Source organism: Corvus cornix, chromosome 7 (assembly GCF_000738735.6).
Source record: "Corvus cornix cornix isolate S_Up_H32 chromosome 7, ASM73873v5, whole genome shotgun sequence".
Classification (NCBI taxonomy): domain Eukaryota; kingdom Metazoa; phylum Chordata; class Aves; order Passeriformes; family Corvidae; genus Corvus; species Corvus cornix.
Window position 1 is genome coordinate 10873961 of NC_046337.1, and position 22676 is coordinate 10896636.

The following is a 22676-nucleotide window of genomic DNA, read 5'->3' on the forward strand; positions in this document are numbered from 1 at the left end:
GCTTGCCTTTTCTCAGCTGGGGGAAAAAGTCCCTTTGTAGCTCAGGCTTTTATCAACAGTCCAGTAAAAGTGTTTTATATATATACATAAAAAAATCATACAACATATAAAGCCTTTTATCTTGATGGCCCCAAAGTAGTTGACAAATTTGTCAAGTAATTTGTCAACTACTTTCCTCAAAAGTTATTTCTTACTCCAGAAAGAGATCATGGAGGTATTTCTGTGTTAGGTGAAATTATTCTTGTTACTAATAGCTTTGAAATAACAATCAGACTTGTAACACATGCATTACAAAATTTTAATCTATGAATTTTAGAAATGTTTTCTTAGTCCTTTTTCCTAGCTGGAACAGATTGTTGTGTATGGGCAAAAACTGCATGCTCCTCTCTGGTACCCCTGTACCCATCCAGGCTTGGAGAGGAGCCTCTGTGCAAGGAGTGAGTTGTCTTCCAGGGGCCCCATGAAGTTCTTCACAGCAATTTGCCCTTTACCTCACTGGTGGCACCATGACCTTCCATGGCCACTATTTCCATATAAGCCTTATATATGAGCAGTGTTTGCCTCTTCTGGAAGGGCTCTGGATACACATCCCATGTGCATACACACTGCATCTGTGAGGCTTCATCAGAGGGTCCTCTTGGCTCCTGAACCTTTCCCCTGTGCAAATCTTTGGCTACCTTGTGAGCAAACTGGTTGCAAGGTGGCTGAGGGTTCTATGAAGGGATCCATAGCGGGATGTGTTAATGGAGTCAAGTGCTATTTATTGGCTCCAGTGGATTTCACTGCGCCCTTGGCGCATTCATGCTTCCTGTATGAAACTTGGCTGAAGGAGTCAGAACTGCAAGACATCATCCCAAATTCCAGCTGGGATGCGTAACTTGGCTACATGACACTCTCCCCTCTTTGCCCCCCTTAACTACTTCCCATGTTAAATAGTTTCTCAGGACTCAAAGGGGAAGGAGGAAATAATCTCCGATTCTTATAAGTAGAAAAATCACATAAATAAATTAGCAATGATTAATAGTAAGAAATTGTCACTTGTCTCACTTGCCTGGAAGTTGTAGCTTGCTGAAATGACAGTCTTGTGCGTTGGGGGCTTGGGATGCAGAGAATGAATGATGGGGATAGGGATTTATTTTATATATATTTTCAAATTGAAAAAAAAAGTGTGATTTATTTTCTTTTGCTGCAGCCTGCTCCAAATTTTCAGTTTTACATTAATAGCTGTGGGAACAGCAGTTCTTACTGCCATATACTTTAGCTATTAACACTGTGTCTGGTTTGACAGTACATCTCTCAATTTATTTTTTTTATTCCCTTGTGATCATAAAATATGTATCAGCCTTCCTTTCTAATCTCCTTTGGCATGTCCAGCTAGTTATTTTGTGTCTTTCTTTCTTTTGAATTTGATTTTTCTAACAACATATACTTAATCAGAAAAAACCAAACCAACTGTCTATTAAAACCCCCTTTCTTTTTAAATTTGAAATTTGATTGAATTAATATTTAATGGAATGATTTCTCCAGGAGCCCTTAACAGCTTTCTACCCCAAATGTTTGCTTCACTGATATTTTAATTGCTGTAATAATCAGCATTCCAAGTACAAGGTCTTTCCTCTAGCTCAGTAAATCCATACTGGCTGAGTAAAGCATGTCTGTGATTTATGTGCAGATAAACAGCTTTGGATCCTATCCAATCACTTCATCAGTTTTAATTCGGCTGCCTAATCAGTAGCAAACAGGAGGGTTGGTTTTTGCTGGTTTGGTTTGGTTTTTGTTGTGTTTTTTGGTTGGTTTTTTTTTTCCTTTATTTTGTTTTTAATAGGGTTGGGGGTGTTAATACAGGATTTGGCATGTTCCCCAGAATGGGACAAATAGCTCCCCATTTCTCATCATCTTTGTGTCAAAATCAGCTGTAACTTTCTGAGAGAGTTTATAAGAAGGGGATGAGATGCCAAGCCATGCCTTTAGGCTTTCATTGGTATCTAAGGAACCAGGCAGATATGCAGTCTGAACAGCGAGTCTGCTCTTATCTCATGGTTTATAAAGGACATCCCTCAGATGCCTGAGAAAAGTGGAAGAGCTCATAGAGAAGCAGATTTTGTTTACTGTGTGTGTTTAGGGGTTGATGCCTTCAAAATCATTTCCACAGCAATTATGTTGCTGCAATTGCTGTTTCTTACTCGGCAAAGTGGCTTGGAAGGGTTCTGGGAGGCGGAGGTGGCACTGTGGGGCGCAGCTGTGCGGGGCTGGGACAGGAGAGCCCACTCACCCCTCAGCACCCTCAGCTATCGCCCGCTGTACGGGTCAGCCACGGGCACAGTACTGTACAAGCCAGAGGGCTCCAGACGACTCCAGGCTGAGGCTCTTCGATTAAGGCTTGTGACCACAGTTCCTGACCTCATTTTTGTCTACAATAACCTAAGCAAATGCCTGCTAAGGTTAAAACACTGGACCATTTACATTATCATCTATCAGTGCCGTGTGTCCAGAGGTGAAGCATTCTCTGATCTATAAGCAGCCTCTGAAGGATTACAGAGAGCAACCCCATTTTGGACATCATATCTAGGGCAAGCAATGCCATCTGTAATAACAAAGCTTACCTAAAGAGCTTAGTGTGCTTTGAGTAGTAAACCATGGCCGTGTGTCTGTGAACCTTGTCAGCTTTCCTGGCTGCCTTCATTTCAGTGTGTAACTGTGCCTGGCCACTTCATTTACACTGGGAAACTGTAAGAGGTATTAGTAGCTCTTCTGTGTCTGGTTTTTTCCTGTTTCAGAGCAGCACTTGCTATGCAAGGATGGAGCAGGCTTGGGAAAGCTGTGCTAGGCTGTGTGGGCACCACTGGACTGTTTACAGGGCAGATTAATGGGGAAGAGGACACTAGCATTGCTACTGTATCTTCTTGGGGGCTCACATCATAACCCAGCTGACACATGCCACCTTTTTCCCATGTCAGGTTAAACCCTCCCAGCTCTGTGCTTCACTCTTACCAAGAATCTCAACCAGAGCTGCTCAATTCAAACTTTTTTGGCTCAGCCTTAACTCCTTGCACACACCCATAGCTGTAGGGGCTTTAAATAGACTTCTGAATCATCATGAAATTCAGAGAATTAGGCTATGCTGGAGGGGAAGGGCAGGGCACTGGGTACATGGCATTTTGGGATTAGTTCTCTGTGCAGATGTGGGTCTCCCAAGGGACCTTGGGTGAGGTGTGTAATCCATCTGCAGTGTTGGATTTTCTATAGCTTGCAAAAGGGCAATAACACCTCCTTTCCTTTGACTGGCGATGAAGAGAGAATAAAATGCATTAATGAAGAGAAGACGTTTAGACCCAGTGGTGGTTCTGGTATAGCTCCACCTCCACTACAGCACACACTGGGCTTTTTATTTGTAATGCTTGAAGAGTTTTCAAAAATGATTTGGCAGTGTGTGTGGAGGGGGAAATCTGGCCATTATACTGTTACTTACATTACGCTGCTTCTTTTTAATTGATGACAGCCCTGTGGAGGGACTACCAGGCTTGGGATTCTCCTGGCTTTTACTGAGCACAGTCTATAGGTTTGGTTCTCTTAAACTCAACAGGAGCTCTGAGCATTCCTGTTAAAATTGATGGGAAATGAAACTTCAAGAGTTCTGAAAGATGAAGGCTATCCCATCTGTCTATCTGCTGCTTTAATGGAGAGATGAGAAAGGTTTCATGCTGTAACCCAAGAGGGAATTCAAATGTCTGAGAAGAAATTTCAGGAGAAGGCTCAGTGTCTTGCAGATCAAAGGGTTCGTTTAGGGAATCCTCTATTCTCTAGCCAAAGGGGAGCTATTATGTTTAGAGAGGCAGTGTGCAGACCAGAATTCTTCTGCTGATGAAACCTAGAGTTTGTGCTGTCCAGTGGCTTACTTTATAGAAAAGACTACCTACCAGTCCTGGAGTTTAAGCTAACAGATGGATCTTGTTTTCTAACAAGCTGGTATGCTGGGCTCTGAGCTCCCTCCTGGGATATCACCAAAGAAGCATTTCCACTGTCACCATTTTAAAGAGCAGGAGTTAGCTGACAGTGAAGACTGAGTCCTTTTGGTGGGTGCTCTGTCACCCCTGCGTTCCTTTGGGTGTCCCACCTTCAGGATTCAGCCCTGGCAGAACAGCTTGCAGAAATGTTTGCATCTTCATCCCTTTCTCGTGGCTTCTTCCATGAGGAAAGACTGATAGGAGAAGGAAGGAAATGTGAGAGTCTGTATGTGTGTTAATCTTAATACGTTGAAAGAGGGGACTGTGAGTGCCTTTTCTGTGTTATGGAAATGGAATGAATGAGGTTTCTTGAAGGAAACAATTGCTTCAGTCCTCTCAGTGAATGGCATGACTGGTTCCTCTGTTTCTGCAGTTTGGTTTTTTTCAGATGGTGCTACATTTATTGTGACCTTCCTTTATCATTTTTTCCCTATTTTCCCTTTTTACCCTCCCTTTCCCTTTTTCCATTTCACTTTTCCTGATTCATACTGTATAGAAGCCATTGTCCAAAAAAGAGTTACCAGGGTGGTAAGAAGTCTGCCTATGGCTAAAGTCTGATGGCCTGTCCCTGAGTGCAGCACCTTAACCTACAGAAGCCCTCTGGCATTATATAGAGTTTTGTCAGACCAGATAGTAGTTTCCCTGGAAAAAGCATTTTGTCATTTTAGTATCTCTATTCCTTGTCTATGATGTAGCGTTAGCAGCAGGTGCTCCTTCTCAGGAGCACAGTGAGGAAAAACCCATCTGCTTTGTGAATGCTCAGACATTGCTCTAATGGAAGCCATGTAAATAACTAGATAAATTATTTCACTGAGATTGTCTGTCGAGCATAATAGGTAGCAGGGTCAGAATCTCTTTGCAGTGATTCATTTCTTACTGGCTGAGTGGGATTTTGTGCTCACAAGCCACTGTACAGAAATGTCCTCCAATTTTGCTGTCTCTGTCTTTTCCCTGCCTATACTTCTAGCTCTTTGATCTCTTGCTAGTGAGCTCCAGGGAGCAGGGACTACCAGGGCCGATGTCTGCACTCTGCTCAATGCAAAGAGTTCAGGCACAGGGTAAATTATTATAAAATAATAAATTATTACAAATAAATAAATAATAAATTATTACAAACTAATCTAGAATTTGTTAAATTTATCACAATTTTTTGCCTCTTTACTTTCATGAGACTGTGATGGAATTGTGGGGTTTGGATAAGACATAAGGGTGAAAATAGTGAGAATAACCTTTCAGATGTGGGTTTCTTGAGCAAATTTCTTCATTCTGAGCTTTGCTTTTGGTGTTTCAAAGAGGGGAATAGGGGCTCACAGCCAGTGTGCAGGCTCTCCCCTGCCACGCCTGCTGTGAGACTGGGGGCAAATTGTGTAGGCTGCACTCACATATCTTCATCTGGCTGCAGCTCCTGGATTGACTTGAGAAGTTCAAATAATTCTTGACTAACGTGAGCACATATGTAGTTCAACTGGCAGAATGGAAGGTGAAATGAACTCCAGCAGGAGGGAATGATGGGGCACAGTGATGGGTGGTGGGGACAGGAGTGTCCCCAAAGAGAGCGCTGCAATGAGATATGTGTTCACAGCCTACATTTCTCACTGGTGTAAATCTCCCATTTGGAAACTGGGACAAGAGTGATTTCTTGTCTCTTCTGTGAGGATGAAGCATTTAGGATTATGAAAAGTTCAGACAGGGCTGCACAATTTCTCAGTCAGATTGATTGTGTTAAAATATTTATCGTTTCCACAAACATTTGCTGCTAGCAGATCTGTGGGCTAGGATTTTTGCAGAAAGCAAATAATTGCAGCTGAAGCTAGTGTTGGAGGACCTTCAGGTGAGCATTAAAAAAAATTTTTACACTGCTTTGTGGTTAAACTTAAATAATATTTTCATTCTATTTAATTTCTGAATAATGTCAAAATTCTTCCCCATCTGGTAGAAGATGCAATTAGAAATATCCACTGAAGACTTGTTTTCTGATGTTTCCACAGGTCACTTAAGATTTTCACTGGAGCATGACTTCGAATATGACACTTCAGTAATGCAGAAGCTGTAAGTAAATATTATCATGTTTGCAGCCCTTGTTTAAGAGCTGTGTTTACACTCTTTTCAGAGCTTTGCTAGAACTCATCTTTGCTAGACTCCATCTACCTCACAACAAGCTTGCAGGGAAGTCACTGAGAGATGACATGGTTTCAAAGTCGATCATGCCATTTTAGATGCTTTGCTTTATCAGCTTCTTGTTTAATCTAAGAACTCCAATAACTCTTGCCTAATCTGCAGGAAAAAAAGCCCAAGACATCTGTATTGCAGGAAGTGTCACAAGCAGACAAAATTAAAAATACCTCATTAGCATCTATGATCAGTGAATAAAATGCAATGATACATTACCAAAAGCTGGTTCCCAGGCCACAGGACAAAGGCCAAGGCTTGTGATACCACTAATTAAAAAGGTCTACTAAAAGAACAAATGGACCCTAAAGGCTGCTGATCTGGTCATGTATTTGTTGGCCTTTGGTAACTTGATGTCAGAGTTCAGTATCTTAGGAGTCTCATCACAGAGGTAAGCTTTTGGGCAATTTCTTGTTGTGAATGGACAAAAAGGATACAGTTTCCTTCTCTTTCTCAACTTTTTCCATCTTTTTTGAAGGTGAATTAGTAAGCTGCTAATTTTGCTATCTCTTTTCTGAATTCTGCATTGTTTTTCCTAATCGATTCTCTCAGATCTGCTCAATCTCCATTTAATTCAGTCAGCTACTCAACATCCAAACCTTTTGTAATAAAGAGAGTGCTAATTTTTCTGTTTATTTCAATTGTCTTTTGTCAGGTGTTATCATATAACTCAGTCATCCGGCATTGGAATTTGTAATTTAATCAATAAAGAAGGCCATTTTCTCAAGGAGATCAAGGAGGAAAGATCTTGAGGAAAATGCACAGTGAAAGGAAAGTGAAGAACAAAAAAGGGTGATAGGAACTATGGTTGACATTTAATAGCTGCACACCTTGGTGGCTATACTTGCCTGGCAAGTAGCAAGCAAAAGAGATACCAGTACTTTAAAATTAATGGATATAATGATTTTGCCTGTGCACTCATCTTGCAAAATCTAGAGGGAGAATCATGGATAATACTTAAATTGCACCTTGCACCATCTTCAGGTGTTGGCAACCCTGTACATGAGCAGTACTGTTCACAAGAGCAGTTTGATATCAAGAGAGACACCAAGAGAAGAAACTTTGCTGTGTGAGCTCCTCCAGCCTTTCTGCTCACATGGCTTTTTATTGCGTTGCTGTTGCTTTAGACAAGGGTAGAGGAGGGATGATCTGTGGCCTCCCTTGATGTGATCACTGAGGGGCTCAAGGCTTTGCAGCACAGGGATGCCCCTGCCCGCAGTAAAAGGTGACTGTGGCCTGTAAACCTGCTCTGTCCCTGCCTCTGGCTTTGCTTGCAGGCCTTCTGCTGCCCCAAAGGTAGGGGTGGCACTGGCAGGATGAGGGGATGGCTATTCATTGGTAGCAGCGACAGCTGTCCTGGTTTCCTGCCCTGGCCCATCTGAAAGAGCATCTCTGCTCGTTCTGCTGGAATTAGGAGGTGTGAATTTTGCCCCAGGGGTGCAGTTTATTTTGCATTCAGCCCCTGGAAGACATCATGCCTTTTGCACACTGCCAGGCAGCTGTGAGCAAGGCCTGCTTGGGAGATTAAATGCCCCACTGGAGAAGCACTTCAGCTGGGTCACAGCTGGGAGTCTTTCCTTGGCCCCTTGACTTCACAGCAAGATTGCCTGGGCAGATCTCAAATATCAGGCCTCTGTAGAGTCAGCCATGGTTTTGCTGATAAATTGCTTATAAGTATTATGGTCTCAACTTGGCAAAGTCTGCAAAACACAAGATGAAAGGTATCAAAACTATTCATTCAGAAAATGTTAATATTTAAAATTACAGTAAATCGTTTGGTGTTCAAGGCAGGTCACAGTGCTCCTTTGCTTATGTCTCTCCCAATGCCTGGTTGTTAGTGCTGTAGCCACATTTTCTGCAAATCAAACATTGAGCCAGCTATTGAAACACCCATCTTGTAGGATTTTTAGAACATATCTTTTAGTTGAAGCAGGCATGTTAGTAAAGAAAGACTTAATAATACAACATTTTGGAGAATTTTTAATACATGATGCGTCGCATTTGTCTTGAAGATTTTAGTACACCCCTTGAATGCTACTTCAGATTGAATAAACAGTATTTAGAGAGTCTTCAGGTGCTTATTTTCAACCTGCATTGACAAACCTTTCCTGTGGTAAGCACATAGTTTCTTAAGTGTCTCAGTTTGAGACAAATTTAGGGGGAAATGCTCTGGAAGGAACATCTCCTCCACAGAAGGCAGATTTCAGCATTCCCTCCCCCACCGATACGAGAGGAAATTCTTAGAGGAAAGTGAAAAAAACTATTTATTTAACAAACAAAGTGCCAGCAGGGCACAGGAAAAATGAATAACTCTTAAAATATTAAACCTCCTCGATGCAGAGAAAGCTGGTGGATTTAGAGTTCCCTCTGTAGCTGGCTTGACCCCTCCCGAGGGGCTGGGATGCAACGTCCCCGCAGCCTCTCTGCTGGTCCACGGGTCCGATGATCTGGTTCTTGGATCACAGCTAGGCCAAACAGTTCCAGAAGAAGAAGAAGTTACCAGACGATTTCGGTATGCTGGTATGCAGTCCTGGAAAAAACCCTCTTGCCTCAGCTCACAAGCTGGCTAGAAGCAAGAACCCACTCTCTCCCGCTTCAAGTAGAGCCGAGCAATACAGGGGAGTGAGTCCTTGAACACAAACCGTGCTGAGGAATTTTCCCGGCTCCCCCTCAGACCCAACTTAAAGCTGCAGGACCCATTTCTGGGCAATAAGCAGACAATAGGGAAACAGAGTTTTATCATAAAATCACCCCAAGACAATACGACAATAAGAGAATCAAGTATAGAGCTCTACAGTAAATAATCTTATTTTCCCCCACCTTCCATCCCCAACAACACTCTAAGCACTCTACAGTAAAAGCTGTCACTTAACTGGGATAGGGTCTTCCCTCAGGGTCTATTAAGTAATAAACGTCATGGATTGAAGAATGCCTGGACAAGTGTTGCATTGGAAGGGGCTTCCCGCAGAGGAGGTGGAGTCACCATCCCTGGAGGTGTCCAGAAATGACTGGATGTGGCACTCAGTGCCATAGTCTGGTTGACAAGTTGGAGGTTGGTCACAGGTTGGACTTGATGATCTCAGAGGTCTTTTTCGGCCTAAATGATTCTGTGATTCTGTGTGAGTCTGTGAAATGAAATGGAGATGAAAAATTGAAATGGCTTGATCCTAAATTCTCAGCCACTCTTGAATTCAAGTCCTGCTCCTGTTTTGCACAGCTGTACCAGAAAGTTTTGGACAAGAAACGTGTGGAGTGTGCCAATGAGACAGCTACAAAATCTACAGAACTGCAACTGGATGACAAATCACTGCCTCTGCCCTTGGAAAATATCACAGAAGCCTTCTCTTATATGAGCAATATTGTAAATATTGTTCATCTTTTTTTCATAAACCTGTGTTTGAGTCTTTTCTCCAACCTTTCAACAGTGCCAAAGGATTACCAAACATGCACCATATGATTGTTTATGATCCCTGGTTCCTTCTTGTGCATTCCAAATAATGTCATCAAAGCCGGTGCTGTTCTGCCTGTCGTATTTGGCCAAATATGAGAGCAGAGTTTCTCCCACAGAGTAGCTTAATGTGCTGTATTTGAAGATTGACTTTTGGAGCAATGACTCTTTGACTGGCCAAAGCAATCAGTGTTTTGCCTAGCCAGACAGCCTAGGGAACCCAGCTCTAAGAAGCTTTCTGATGAGAACTGTGGCTGAAGACACTTCTCAGGGCTGATTTAGCACTCAAGAGCTCAGAGCTCTGTGGAACTGGAGCTTCTTCAAAAGTAAGCAGTGGCACATGCAGATTGCCCCTCTTGTCATTCCCACAGTAATGACTTCCTCTTTTCACCTAAAAAAGAGAAAACCATGCATTATACATTAGTCCTGCTTTACAGTGGTATTTTGCACAAAATCATGCCAGTGTATAGTATGTCCAAAACATTTACATATATGTTCATTAATTTTTCTCCACTTGCTTTTGAGCTGCTAAAACATTTTGAAACACTTGGTTTGGGCTTTTCTTGTCCTGCTCCCAGCACCAAATCACCCATTTTAGTGATTCAATGCAGATCAGGAATTGGGGGGGGGAGGGAGAAGGAACATTGCAGCCACTTTTAGCTTATCTCTTAAAGGATGTTGGGTTTTGCTCCCACTGATTTTTGAATTCAACAGGCTGCAGAAGGACTGGGTGTCATTTAGCTATTAGAGATTTTTGTTTTCCTGATAATTGTGAAGTAGCATCATTAACACAGACAAATTACCATGCTTCACTGTGCTGTGTCCATGGTACATTAGAGGCCCTTTTCCATTGGTAAAGCTGAGTCTATTCTTCTGGAAAATCAGGGGTCCATTGGCAGTTCTTTGGCAAGTGAGACAGAGGGACTATTTAATGGGAAGAAGAGTGGTCTAATAAAGAGGACGAAGTCGAACATGACAAGTGCAAGGAAAGACAGCAGAATGTTGATTTATAAATCACTGCATAATTGGGCCAAAATATTCATCCATTTTCACTGGGCCAGGGAGGGAGAGGACTGCAGTTTTGGGGTAAATGAGTAACATGGTTTTTCCAAAGTGCATTTTAGAAAAGTCAAGCACTCTATCCATTTCTCTTCCCAATAAAAGTGCTGTACTTTCAGCCTGATGGAAACTGGTTTGTATTGCTGAATTTTCTTTTTTGAAATGGTGCATTGGCTTGTGGTGAAGAAATTGGACTTACACTTGAATATGTCTGGATTTTACAAATAGGTTTTTAGTTTAATAAGATTAAACTAATTAACCAGAAAAGTCATTGCCAATGGATTTTACAAGTACATAAAAATATATTGCTTTTTCTTGAAACATTTCATCACCCTTTTCAATGTTCCTTTTTCTTTCCTTTGCCACAGTGACAAAGCACTGTGATAATTTGTTCCCTCATGCCTTTTCCTGAAAACACTGATCTCTGGCCTTGATTGTGTATGTGTGTGTGTGTGGGGATTAGGCATGTGCATATGCATCTATTTATTTCTGACTCAGTGTTTATTTCTTTCTTCAGTGTTGTTCAATGTGTTTAACTTGTGGCCTGAAGGAAAACAGAGCACACAAGCTATAAAAAGTTGTTCTGAAAAGGTTGCTTAAAGTGGCACAGGACCCAAGGACTAATGAGCAATCTCTCAAAGCCAGGTATTAATGCAACTGCTGAAACATTTGGCACAGCAGAGACCCTGAAGAAACCACTAGCATGATTGTTACCCCTCTGCATCCCTGGGAGTGGATATGTCTCCTGGAAACTCTTCTGAGGTCCCTCATTATGTCAGCTTTGCCTTGCAAGTGAGGGTGGGGACAGAGACCCACTATCCTTCATGGCACGGAGGTCTGTGGAAATGAGTTCTGGTCTCTGCCTGCCTGTCTCTGAACAGTAATGCTCATTTCATCACCTATAGCAATATTTTACTTGGAGGAAAATTTAACATGAGGCCCCGCCAGCCTCCTCTACCCCTAAATTTCCGTCAATTCTCTGCCTGCAAGAGGCCTGGGTAACACACAAGACATGGGCGCATACTGAGGAATTGTAGGATTTCTATTTCCATTACCTCAGCCTTCCCCATGCCCTTGTAGCCTTGCCTTCTGCTTAAAATGCAAAGGATATTAACTTCTATGAGCATGTGGGGCGGTACCCAGGCAGGCACTGCCTTGGGATGACATGGTTTTCCCTGCTCTGATCAACTCTGTAAACTGAAGCATAAAGAGTCTGCTTTGATCCCTAACAACTTTGCTAGTTTGCTTTAGTTACTAGTTGATACAGAGATGACTTAAACACATTACTTTGGGGTAAAATAGAATGTCTGTCCGAGTACATGGCAATGACACACAAAATTAGCTGTTGCAAACAGACATCTCTGTTCACATCAGCTTTGCCCAATTTGTCAAGAAAACATCTGTATCATCTAAAATAAAAAGAAACACTAAATTTGGGTAACAGGAAAGGCTTTAATTCTTTTCTTCTGCAAGCAATGGGAGTGCCCTGCAGGACAGTGCCTTTTTTGTATCACTGCTTTCATTTAGCAGTGGTTCTCACATTTTAAAAGTAAGTTTAGATATTTTACCAGCAGCCTGACATCATTACTAAGGCTCTGCCTGTTTACAGTATAACTGATGATCAAGTTCGAGGAAATTATTACGTGAGGACTTTAAAGGAGATACCCTTTCAATGGGGTGTGAACTTATAACACAAAGCTAGCAGTTGTTTAAAGTCCTTCTGGATTCGTGAAACTCTCCCATGAGCCACACCAAGTTGTGAATGATGCTGCCCTTCAAACAGCCAGAACAGCCCAACACCTCCTTCCAGTAGCTGTGGTGTGAGCAGTATGTGCTGGTTTACATCCAAGCTCATCCAGTGCTTATTTAATTCTTGCTTTTTTTCATCCTGTGTTGAATTCCTTGCCTGTCCTTCATATTAAAATGACCTTGTTCCTCCAGGGAAACCTGCCCCGCTTCAAACAAATGGTACCAACACCAAATAACTGCTTTGTGGTATCCAGTTTTGTCCTGCATTTGTTTTAAAGCTTCCCAGGAACCCTTGGCTACTTCGCACAAACTGTTAACTTGAGGGTAATAATTTTGTCTGGGTTTTGTCACAGAAATTCAATTAAGGAGGATTATGAACACAGTTGTAGGCCTGTTTCATTTACAGTTGCAAATGAAACCCAGGCCACACACTGATAGTTTATATAGGAAAGGAGATATTGTGTAGTTTTGAGTGGCTGAATTACCTGCATGTTCCTTTGTGTGGCTTCACTTATTGCAGAACAGAGGGGAGTGAGACTTGCAAAAATTAATAAAAAAGTGATAGAAAAGCGGGAAAGAAATCACCAAGGGAAAAACTGCCCCCACTGCTTTTCCCCAGGAGGCACACATCCCTTCTACACATAATAAACTCCACAGGGAATTTCTTCCTCCTTAGAAAACATATCCCAAAGGGCAAGAGTGAGTAGTCCTTTATTTATTTATTTATTGTTAACAAAGAGCAATATTCTGTTTTCATGGCCTTGGTTTGGCTCCAAGTCCCTGAGCCACTGGGGACAAAGCATAAGGTTTCACTTTTTTTTCAGTTCTTATTTCTGGGCCATGCAAGCCAACTTTTTTATTCCTTTTTTCTCTTTTCAAGTTTTTCTACAAGCAGCTGAATTCCCCAGGTAGAAGAGGGGAGAGAAGGAGGAAGGGAAAGGAGGACGTTTACCATATTGGAGCAAAATTATAGCTGCTGCAGAGGCTGGCTCCAGGTGGAAGAAGTGTGTTTGGAGACAATGTAACAAGAAGGGAATTTGTTTATTTGGGAGATGCCTTTTTAAGTTATGAAGGGCAAAACAAAGGCAAAACTTGTCTTGATGTCCTCTGATGAAATGTCTGTGTTTATAGAGGAGCAATATATCTCAGCTTTGCTTTGCAACAATAAACTTGGGAAATACTTTGCACCACTTGGGAGGTATGTGAAGGGCACGGTACTTGGGTCACCCCTTCCTCCTTATGCAGGCTTTGTTCCACAGCTTTGGGCTCTGTCCTCTAACCTTTTACCTGGGAAGTCCCACACTGATTTCCCCAGGGTGTTGCCTGCCTGAAGACATGAAGGATAAGGCTTAGCTCCCATCTACTGACTTTTATTCATAAGGATTTATCATCATTTTGCAGATGGGGAAGAGAGGTGCTCAAAGGTGGAATCAGCTCCAACAACTCAAGGCTAGGCACAGTCCCAGGCTGTTCCCTGTATGAAGTGAGTGCTGCAGTGTCTGCTAAAGGACCTACCCCATGCATCACCTTTGATTAAAGCTCTCCCCAAGCATACTCTATTTAACAACTTGTGTGCCTCTTGTTTCTTACTTTTTTCCTGATCCTTCAATTCTAGGAAAGGTTATACTGTCCTTTCTGTGGTTTCAACAATATGCCTAAGAGGCTTACTGGATTCTTCACCAGATGAGGGGAAATAAGCTCTTTAGTTTCTAGCTTTAGATCAGATACTGTTTCTGTACCTCTCTCTATACAGACTTGACACTGTTGAAGACTGAAAGAGAGGCAGGCAGCTTATTAACTCTCAAAAACTTCAGCAAAATTCACTGTAAGTGATGCAGTGAAGTGTGAACAATATCTACTTTTGCTTCACATCTAGGGCAATTCATCCTGTTGTGAGGGGCTGTTACAGTGATTTATATTTCTCGGTTGTTTTGTGGTAGTGTTGTCTGATGTCAAACCAAATTTCTTGTTAAGGTAAAACCTGGATGAAAAGAGTGAAAGGCCTTATGTAAATGACAATCTGTGAGTCTCTTGATTTTTGGGCACCTTTTCTAGAGAACTTAGAACAACTGAAACCAGCATCCTCAGCAGCTTTCAGTCCAGGGGAACATGGCTTTATGGAGAGTATTATGGCTAGATGGATTTAAGTGTGAATAACCTTGCAGAAGTCAGTGGATTCATGCTGACACAAAAATAGTGGGGGAGAAAAAGGGGAGGAGTTTTGCATAACTATCAGATTGTTTTGTTACAACTGATTGGGACAATCTGTCATCATCCAGTTTTGTTCTGTAGTGGAGGAAGGAGATGAGCATCTCCAGAGGGTGGCTCACCATAAGGGCCTTCCCACGGGTGACAAGAGCTGACCTTTGGGACTGCTGATCTCCTCCTGCTGACATACCAAGGCCTTGCAGCCTAGCTTAGCCCAGGTGAATGAAGTAGGGTGAGATGAATCTCTGCCTACGTTTCAGTCACATATTTTATATTTGGTAGAGCATATAAAAATACTCAATTTTTAGCATCTTTCAATCTGTAGATAGTAGAGTCAGATCCTTAGCCAGCATAAATGAAACAAACTTCAGTACTAAAGAGCTGACTTTGATGGAGTAACTTCTGCTTTGCTCCAGTTCAAGCAGTTTCAATCTCCATATGATGCCTTGATGGGGCTGAAAACAGAGGCTAGACAAAATTAAGAGGATGAAAGTGGGTATTTATTGAAGAGCCTTCAGGTACACTTTGGGCAGTCAAAAGCCTTCAGAGAGGCTACACCCAAAATGGACAACCAGGTCACGGGTTTTCATACTTTTATAAGTTTGGTCCATTTGCATATTGGGATTAATTCTCCAATTACAAGTTCAGGTAATGAAGTCATTACCCCAAGTTTGTTCCCCCCCTTAAGCCACTTCATTTACGTATTCCAGGGTCTGAGACAGTAAGGTGTCCTTGAAGTTCAGGCCTAGAGAGGATTTGTTATGTCTAACCAGAATGGGAGAACAGTAGCTAACAGGCTATATGGAGTCTTAGAGTTACACACTAAAGCATTACAGGATATGAAAAATATAAAAGCTAAAATCCTAAGGCATCACAGAGAGTTTTCTGGGGTTGTTTCAGCAGTACCTCTAAGCTTACTACCTAAACTTCAGAAAAAGGACAGAAAGGGGCTGCATGGTATGTAAAGTACGCATGATTTCAGGTGATCTCTTATGATTTAGATAAAGCATTTTAGATTCATGACATCTGGCAGCATTGCTTTCTCAGAGTGTAGCAGAGAAATAATCCTTTCAAATCAACTCTATTGGAGAGTGAAACGTTTTTCACCGGCCTAGTTTAAAAATCATATCTGAGCCTTTCTCTCCTGCTAACTAGTTCAGCACAAACAAACAGTGCACACAGGATGTAGCTGTTTCAGCAGTTTCCCTGGAACCTGCTGTACATTTAAAATTATTTTCTAGCTTTTTTTTTGGAGCAGGTTTTTTTTTTTCATATAGATGGTAAAATGTGTAGTTGAATCATAAAGCTAGATAAAGTACTGTGAGCCTGTATTGGACTGAAGTCCTTTTCATCCAAATAATGACTTTATCTGCTTATTATGAAAGGATTGAAAGACATGTGGGAAACTAAGACTGAAACACACTCGGGAGCCTATATTTCAGCATTATGGGGGAGTCTGACCATTAATATGGGAATTAATAACCCTCCAAAGCCATCTCTTCTGAGCAGCTGCAGTAGGAACTGGCAGTGCAGAATGCGCAGATTAATTCTGCTTCAGAGAAGCTAAAATCAAATGTTTGTTACAGTTTTATGTGCATACACTCTCAGCAGGAGCCGTTTTCCTTCCCTTTAGGCAAACTCAGAAGAGGTTGAACATTTAACAGCCTCAAACTACCCAGACTGTGTGCCATATGTACACAGCACTGAGCCATGCCTGTGTTGTCAGTCTTTAGAGTCTTCCTGAAAGGTGGAATCTGGCTGGTTGCTTGCAATCCATGTCCTTAGAGGCACTGGAGCAAAATGCTGATGTTGATCAGAAGGGGAAGGTCTGAAATTGTAAGCAAACAGAGAAGATCCATCATGCATTTTCACAGATGATAAAAGGCTGACAGTGGCAGTCTGCTTATCAAATAACTAGATTTATTGAAATAGCCTGCGCTCTCATTAAATAGTTTGCTTTTCATGTTTTTGTTTTATTTCATCTTACTGAAGGTGTCTGAATTTTTTTCCAAACCTACTATTGCTGCCATGGCAAACTGGCTAATTTAGGCCATTTCTTCTGTTAATGCTTAAAAGCAGCGTGGACTGCAGTGTTCTCATCTCACTGACACTGTGGGACCTCAGAGCAAAGCCAGTCCCTGTCATGAAATCCAAGATTCCCGGAAAGTAAATCATAAAAATTAATGTAATAATTATAAGCTTGTTCCTTGAAAGATGGTAGTGCTAGTGATAGTGCTACACATTTCATTTAGCATGTCTAGTGCTGTCAGCTATGCTCAAAAAATGGGGTAGAATTGATCATTTTTAATCAGGAGAGAGAAATGAAATGCAGAAACAAAAATGTTGCTAGCATGATATGACATCCCTGTGCTGAAAGGACCGTTCCTTTCCTAACTCAGCGAGGTATCACATTTTGTGGTTTTGTTCCCAGGGGAATGAGCTGCTGCTTTCCTCCTTTTCTGAAAACATTTGTAAGACGGGAAGTGGAATATTAATAACTGAAAATGCAAGTTGCAGTAATGCCATTTGCATAAGGATGTTTCTTGACCCATGGAGGATATGCACTGTCTGTTGGAGAAAATATCAACAGAGGAACCGTGGGAGCCTGATGGATCTAAAAGGCTACCTGGCAATAAATTTATTTCTCAAATAAATCCCAGTGTGATTCCCAAGACTGGAACTCTGTTTGTAGCCTGCTCTTTCTCCTGGAAGATGTGATGCACTATCAAGAGATCAATATCCCCCAGTACTGGGTGTGGTGTCAGTAAGTAGACATTTAACATGTAGTAAAGGTTTTTTAAGCAAAGGGCATGGAGACAGATCTTTCCTCCTGCAGCATTTGCTTGTTGAAATTTAACAGTCCCGGTGACCTTCCCTGAGAAAGGAAGGTCCTTCTCCAGAAGCATTTTAACAATGCGCTGCATGGAGCTCAGCAGCTGGGGTTAAGACTGATTTGACTCTGCTGATATTTTTAACTGTAGTTTCAGGAATTGTGGTTTTCTGTTTGGACCTTTTGGGGTGTTGTTTGTTAAGCAGATGCTTATGCTGCAGAGCCTTCCTTCCATGCAGTTTTGAATGCCAGTGGTACCAAAACATTACTCATAAAGTGCGCACGCTGTTACGATTCGTGACTTTAACTCTTAGCATATTTATAGGCCTCATTTCCATTTTTTGTGGTCTCATTAATGGAGCAGCAATAATAAATCGAAATGTTAATGGGGGATCATTTCACCGACGGCAGAAGGTATTAATGAACTTGATACAATAGTTGAAAGGAAAATAACTTTTTAGTAGTGTAATTTTTTTAACCATCGCCCCAATTGTCTCCTTCCAAACATGCAGAATTGGGGCAGTTTTGAAATCATGGGAATCATTTCATATAGACAATTTTTAAATCACCTTCCTGGATACCTTGCATAGGAGGTGAACCATTTGCAGAAATTCCAGTGGGGGCAGCCATTCTGGAAGTGAAGCATGAGGAGACTTTGTTGTAGTCATGGTGGTAGAGATGGAAACCCAGAAAGCACCTTTTGTCTGTGTGAATTAATGACCTTCATTAATAGAGAGTGCAAAGGTGGTCCTCCTTGTATGAAGTGGGCATTTCACATCCTGTTGTGAAATACTTGAGGATAGTGTTAAGATATGGTCTCATAGGGGACTTACTTCCCCAGCAGACAAGGGAATTGTGCCTTAGGTTTCTTGGTGGCACTGTATCTCACTTTTCCCACTGGGAAAGTTGAGGGCTTTGAGCTAATGGAAACAGTTGGATTTTAAGGCTTGGTCAGTTAGTATTTGTGGAGTGTTAGCGTCTCCTGAGGGAGAGGAGTTACACTGTGGGGAAATCCTCAGCTGGAAGTAAACAGTACCAGACACCATTCAGGACCTTCCTCAGTGCCACGTTGTTGAAGGCCTCTGTGCTGAAATTAGTTACAGCTGTAAAGACATTTCTATATGCATGCTTAGAAGTTGAAGGCTAAAATTTGTAATACATTTAAAGTAAATTTGCATTCTAGCCCATGGTACAGAGCATCTGTTTCAGTCTTTAGCTGCTTAGTTCTAGAAAGTTTTTCCCAGTGAGTTTTCATCTCTCTGAGTACATTCATTAATCCTTTTTGGACTTTGCTTACCCACAAATATAGAAGACGCTTTGAAGTGGATTGGCAACTTTTCACCACCCTTCTTTCTTTGGTTTTGTTAAACAGTAAGTTTAAAGGTACTAGAGTGGGTCAAGAATTGCATGTTTAAATTGTTTGTTTCCTGCAAGAAAAGAGATTGGCATTTAAATGTGCCATTCAAGCTAATAATCTCATAATCAGGAGTTTACTGACCTAGAAACTTAATCTAGTCCTGTGAGTTCAAGCATCTGCAACTTTTTTTAAAAAACAGAAAAAATATTATTTTCAAATGAGGCATGTGATTGGTCTAATTCTCTCTTTTTTTGTAGATACAATTAATTTGAAAATTACTTCTGTGAGGTGCTGTTATCTCACTTCTGTGCAGGCAAACTGTGAGCCCTAGTCCCCTGAGCTAAGCAGAGGGTGAACAAGTACATATGAAAGTGGACAGATAAATGCCAGTGCAGGGCCATTTGAAACAGGAAGAAAGGAAGGGGGGGGGGAGAAAAGAAAAAAGGGAAGATTATCTGTCTAGCCTTATTGGCAAATGATCAGAAAAGTGACTGAAAGCATTATATGGCATTTTTCCTTGCTTAGGGCTTGATACAAAACTCACTAAAATAAGTGGGAAACTTTCCATGATGTTCTTGATTTTGGGCTGAGATGCCTGATTAACACTTAACTCTGTCTCCCTGCAACAAATTGCCAAGTGCCTCAAGCAAAAGATAAAGATACTGTCAACAAGCAGCACTATCAATACTACCTGGCACTGGCAAAGCAAACTCATCTGTTGCTATAATGACTCCTCAGCATGTAGAGAGGAAAGCACTTGTTTTGAATATAGATATGGATATAACCCAATCATGTGGCATGGGGCTATGTGTTCAAAAAGTGTCATTTTCAGATAGACAAGTGACCTTGAAACGCTTTTAACAGTTTTCTGCATCATCACCTCTTAAACTTCTCACTCTTTAACTTTAGTTCAGTTGTATTTAATTTTCCCTCCCCTCCCTTTTTTTTATGTCTTATAAAGTTCAGTATGTGATTTGGTTTGGGGATGGAGGTGGAGCACAGCTGGTGGAGTGGAGGAGCAGGGAGGGAGATCTTTTTAAAGCTGCTAAACTTGTAGCTAGAGAAGATACTGCATTTATAATGTTCCCATTCTTCTCAATACTTAACAAGAAAAATGATTGTGTGTGTGTGACGTGAATATTCAGCACAGAGCTTTGGTAGCTGACCGCTCTCTTTTCACAGCCATCCAACCGCACACACATTCCTAAGGGATTACCTCACCGCCAGTGCTCCTCAAAGTGTGGGATACGCCGAAGCCGACCAACTGCAAAGCTCCTTTCTGCCTGCTGCGGTGCTGGTTTTAGGCAATGACCTTTAAAACCACAAATCTAACCCTACGTCTACCCCCAAAAAGATTTTTCATTTGTTAGCTAAATGGGAGAGATGCTGGGCGTAAAATAGGGTAGAGTCTGTAGGTCACATGTAGAAATTCCTTTCCAAGCTTTACACTCCCCTTTGGCTCCACACACTCAATAACTTTCCAGCCAGAGAATGTTTGTCCCTTCCTTCTCCTTCTCTTTTTTTTTGTGTTCTTCCCTTGTTTTGCATATTCTGACAACACTGTTTACTTCAGCCTGCAGCTCCCACTGCTTTGTGTGCTTTCTCTGTCTCACAATTGCATAAATAAATCACTGAGGAAAATTTGCATTTGATGGGAATTTTTAGCTGATATTAAGTTTTATGGGTGGAATATAATATATGTGAGTTGACTTAATTAAAGTGCATTGTCGTTTGTGACACGGAGGTCTTTATCTGTACAAGACTATTTTTGCCTTTCATATTTTTTGCTATTAAACATGCCAGTGGATTTGAAAACCCAAGGATGACAGGTCTCAGAAAGTATCATCTTTCTTGTAGCAAAATAACTGCTTATGCCAAGTGAAGCAAATCAGCATCATCACAGAGTTGAACAGTTAATTTATGCCATGAATTTCTAAATGCCAAGGGCTGGAATCTGAGGCCCATATATGTTGTAGCACCCTCTAGTCGCCCTGTTGGTGACTTGCGTCACGCTAGAGGAGAGATGGAGTCCGGCAAAATGGTTTAGGTCAAGGAGAATTTGTCCAGAGTTTCTGTGCCCTGATATACTGCATGGTGGCTTCCTTCCCCCTCCCAAGCAGTGGTGTGTGCCCCAACGTGCTGCTGGATTTGGCTTTGGTGAGTGCAGGGTTTCTCTCGGCGGGGCTGGCGGATGGGCAGAGCCCACACTGCGACTGCTGGGGCTGTGGACACGCGCTGCCCCTTCTGCCACATGGGCTGAGGTTTTAACTCCTCCAGAGCAGTGAGGAAATTCATCTCATCAGCTGCTGCAGCTTTGTTTCAGAGGCATGAGGAACCAGCCTCCCAATTCCCATTTTCACCCTGTTCTTAAATATCTGAATTGAAGGGAAGGGTGGAAATGCCATTTTAGGCTGGGTCACATACCCGACTAGAGCATGTTTAATGCATCCCTCTGACCAGGAACTTGGTCTGTGATATTTATCCTTCCATGACAATCAGGAAGGGCATGAGCCTTCTGCAGGATCCCCAGATCTGGCTTCACAAAGCACAGGTTATTGGGAGGGCTCCATACGAGTTCTGGCTTTTTGACTGTTTCTCTGGAGCAAGGCTGGCAAAGTGTAGCTTGGGATTATCACACTGATTAATACTAATAATGCTGGTGCAGCTCCCCAAAGTGCAAGAGGGACTGATCAAAGTGCTACTTCCAATTTATTTATTTTTTCAGGCTAAAGATTTCCACACTTGCACAATTCTTTGCTGCCATTTTCCATGCAAGGGGTCTGTGTGCCCCTGAGACTGATACTGCATCTGCTCCTCTGCGAAGACAAAGATAAACTGGTTCCTGGTGTGTTGTTACTTCGCTTACTCTTCAGCATAAGAACAAGCAATAAGAATGCATTTTAGATGTTAATGAAATTAATGAAAGCCAGATCTCGGAAACAGCTGAGATTGTTGACTGTCTCAGGCAGATTTTTACTTCATTTCAATTACAGATGAGCCAAAACCAAACCCCTGATTAGAATTGCTCCAAATTTTGGATCCACATCTCTCAGCTTTGCAGTTTTGACCTGTTTCCAGTATTTAATTTTCTTCCTGTTTTATTTTTCCTTCTGGTTTTACTCCAGGTGTTCTAATGTTTTCATTTTGTCTCTGTGAAAGACTGGCCTCATGAAGGACATGAGACCTGCTGCCACAAGTCCCACTGGGGCTGCAGAGGCATAATTAGGTGTCAGGATGTGCTGGTACACGCTGGGAGAGCGCACACTAGACTTGGGGCTGAGAAGCATTTCTGTGCCATCTCGTCAGGCAGGTGGCTGCCCCTACTGCCATCCTGGCAGCTCAGTAGCCACAGTCCCTGAAAGGTCCTCCTTCTGTTAAATGGCGAATGTCTTTCTCGCTGGCCTGAAATGGCCATGACTCTTGATAAGTCCCCAGCTGCAGAATCTTACTGATGGTTTGTTACCATGCCTTCATCCATAACTCCAGACCACCCCATCAATAGTGCGGTGTTCTTAGTCTGCACATATATAAATTCCATCTGAATTTATACTCTGATTTAAAAAAGAAAAAAAAAAGCCTTCTGGAGACAGTGTATTAATAATGAACAAATTCCTTTTTATGTCTCCTGGATATAAGGGGACCTTGAGACTCCCCCTGGGGAGAGAGAATGGTCTGAGCAGTCCAGTTAGAAACCTCAGAGGCAGCAAGCACACAGGAAAGGCTGGTTTATTATCTTTGTTCTTTTATTGCTGTACTCGAATCCCAGGAACAGTGTTACTTTGGGCCCACAGGTATTGTGCAGTGCATTTTTAGGGGAGGTTGAGAAAAACACCTGATCATAATGGCTTTAAA

At 41.9% G+C, this 22676-nt stretch overlaps 1 protein-coding gene across 4 annotated transcripts in view; it reads left to right on the plus strand.

Annotated features, from left to right (window-relative positions):
* The window catches only part of SEMA5B (semaphorin 5B), a 269546-nt gene that overhangs the window by 76984 nt on the left and 169886 nt on the right, over window positions 1-22676 (plus strand). For all 4 annotated transcript variants that reach the window (XM_039554919.1, XM_039554921.1, XM_039554922.1 and 1 more), the window contains exon 2: window positions 5993-6053. The gene's annotated coding sequence lies outside the window, so the exon portion shown is untranslated. The remainder of the gene's footprint in view (window positions 1-5992; window positions 6054-22676) is intronic.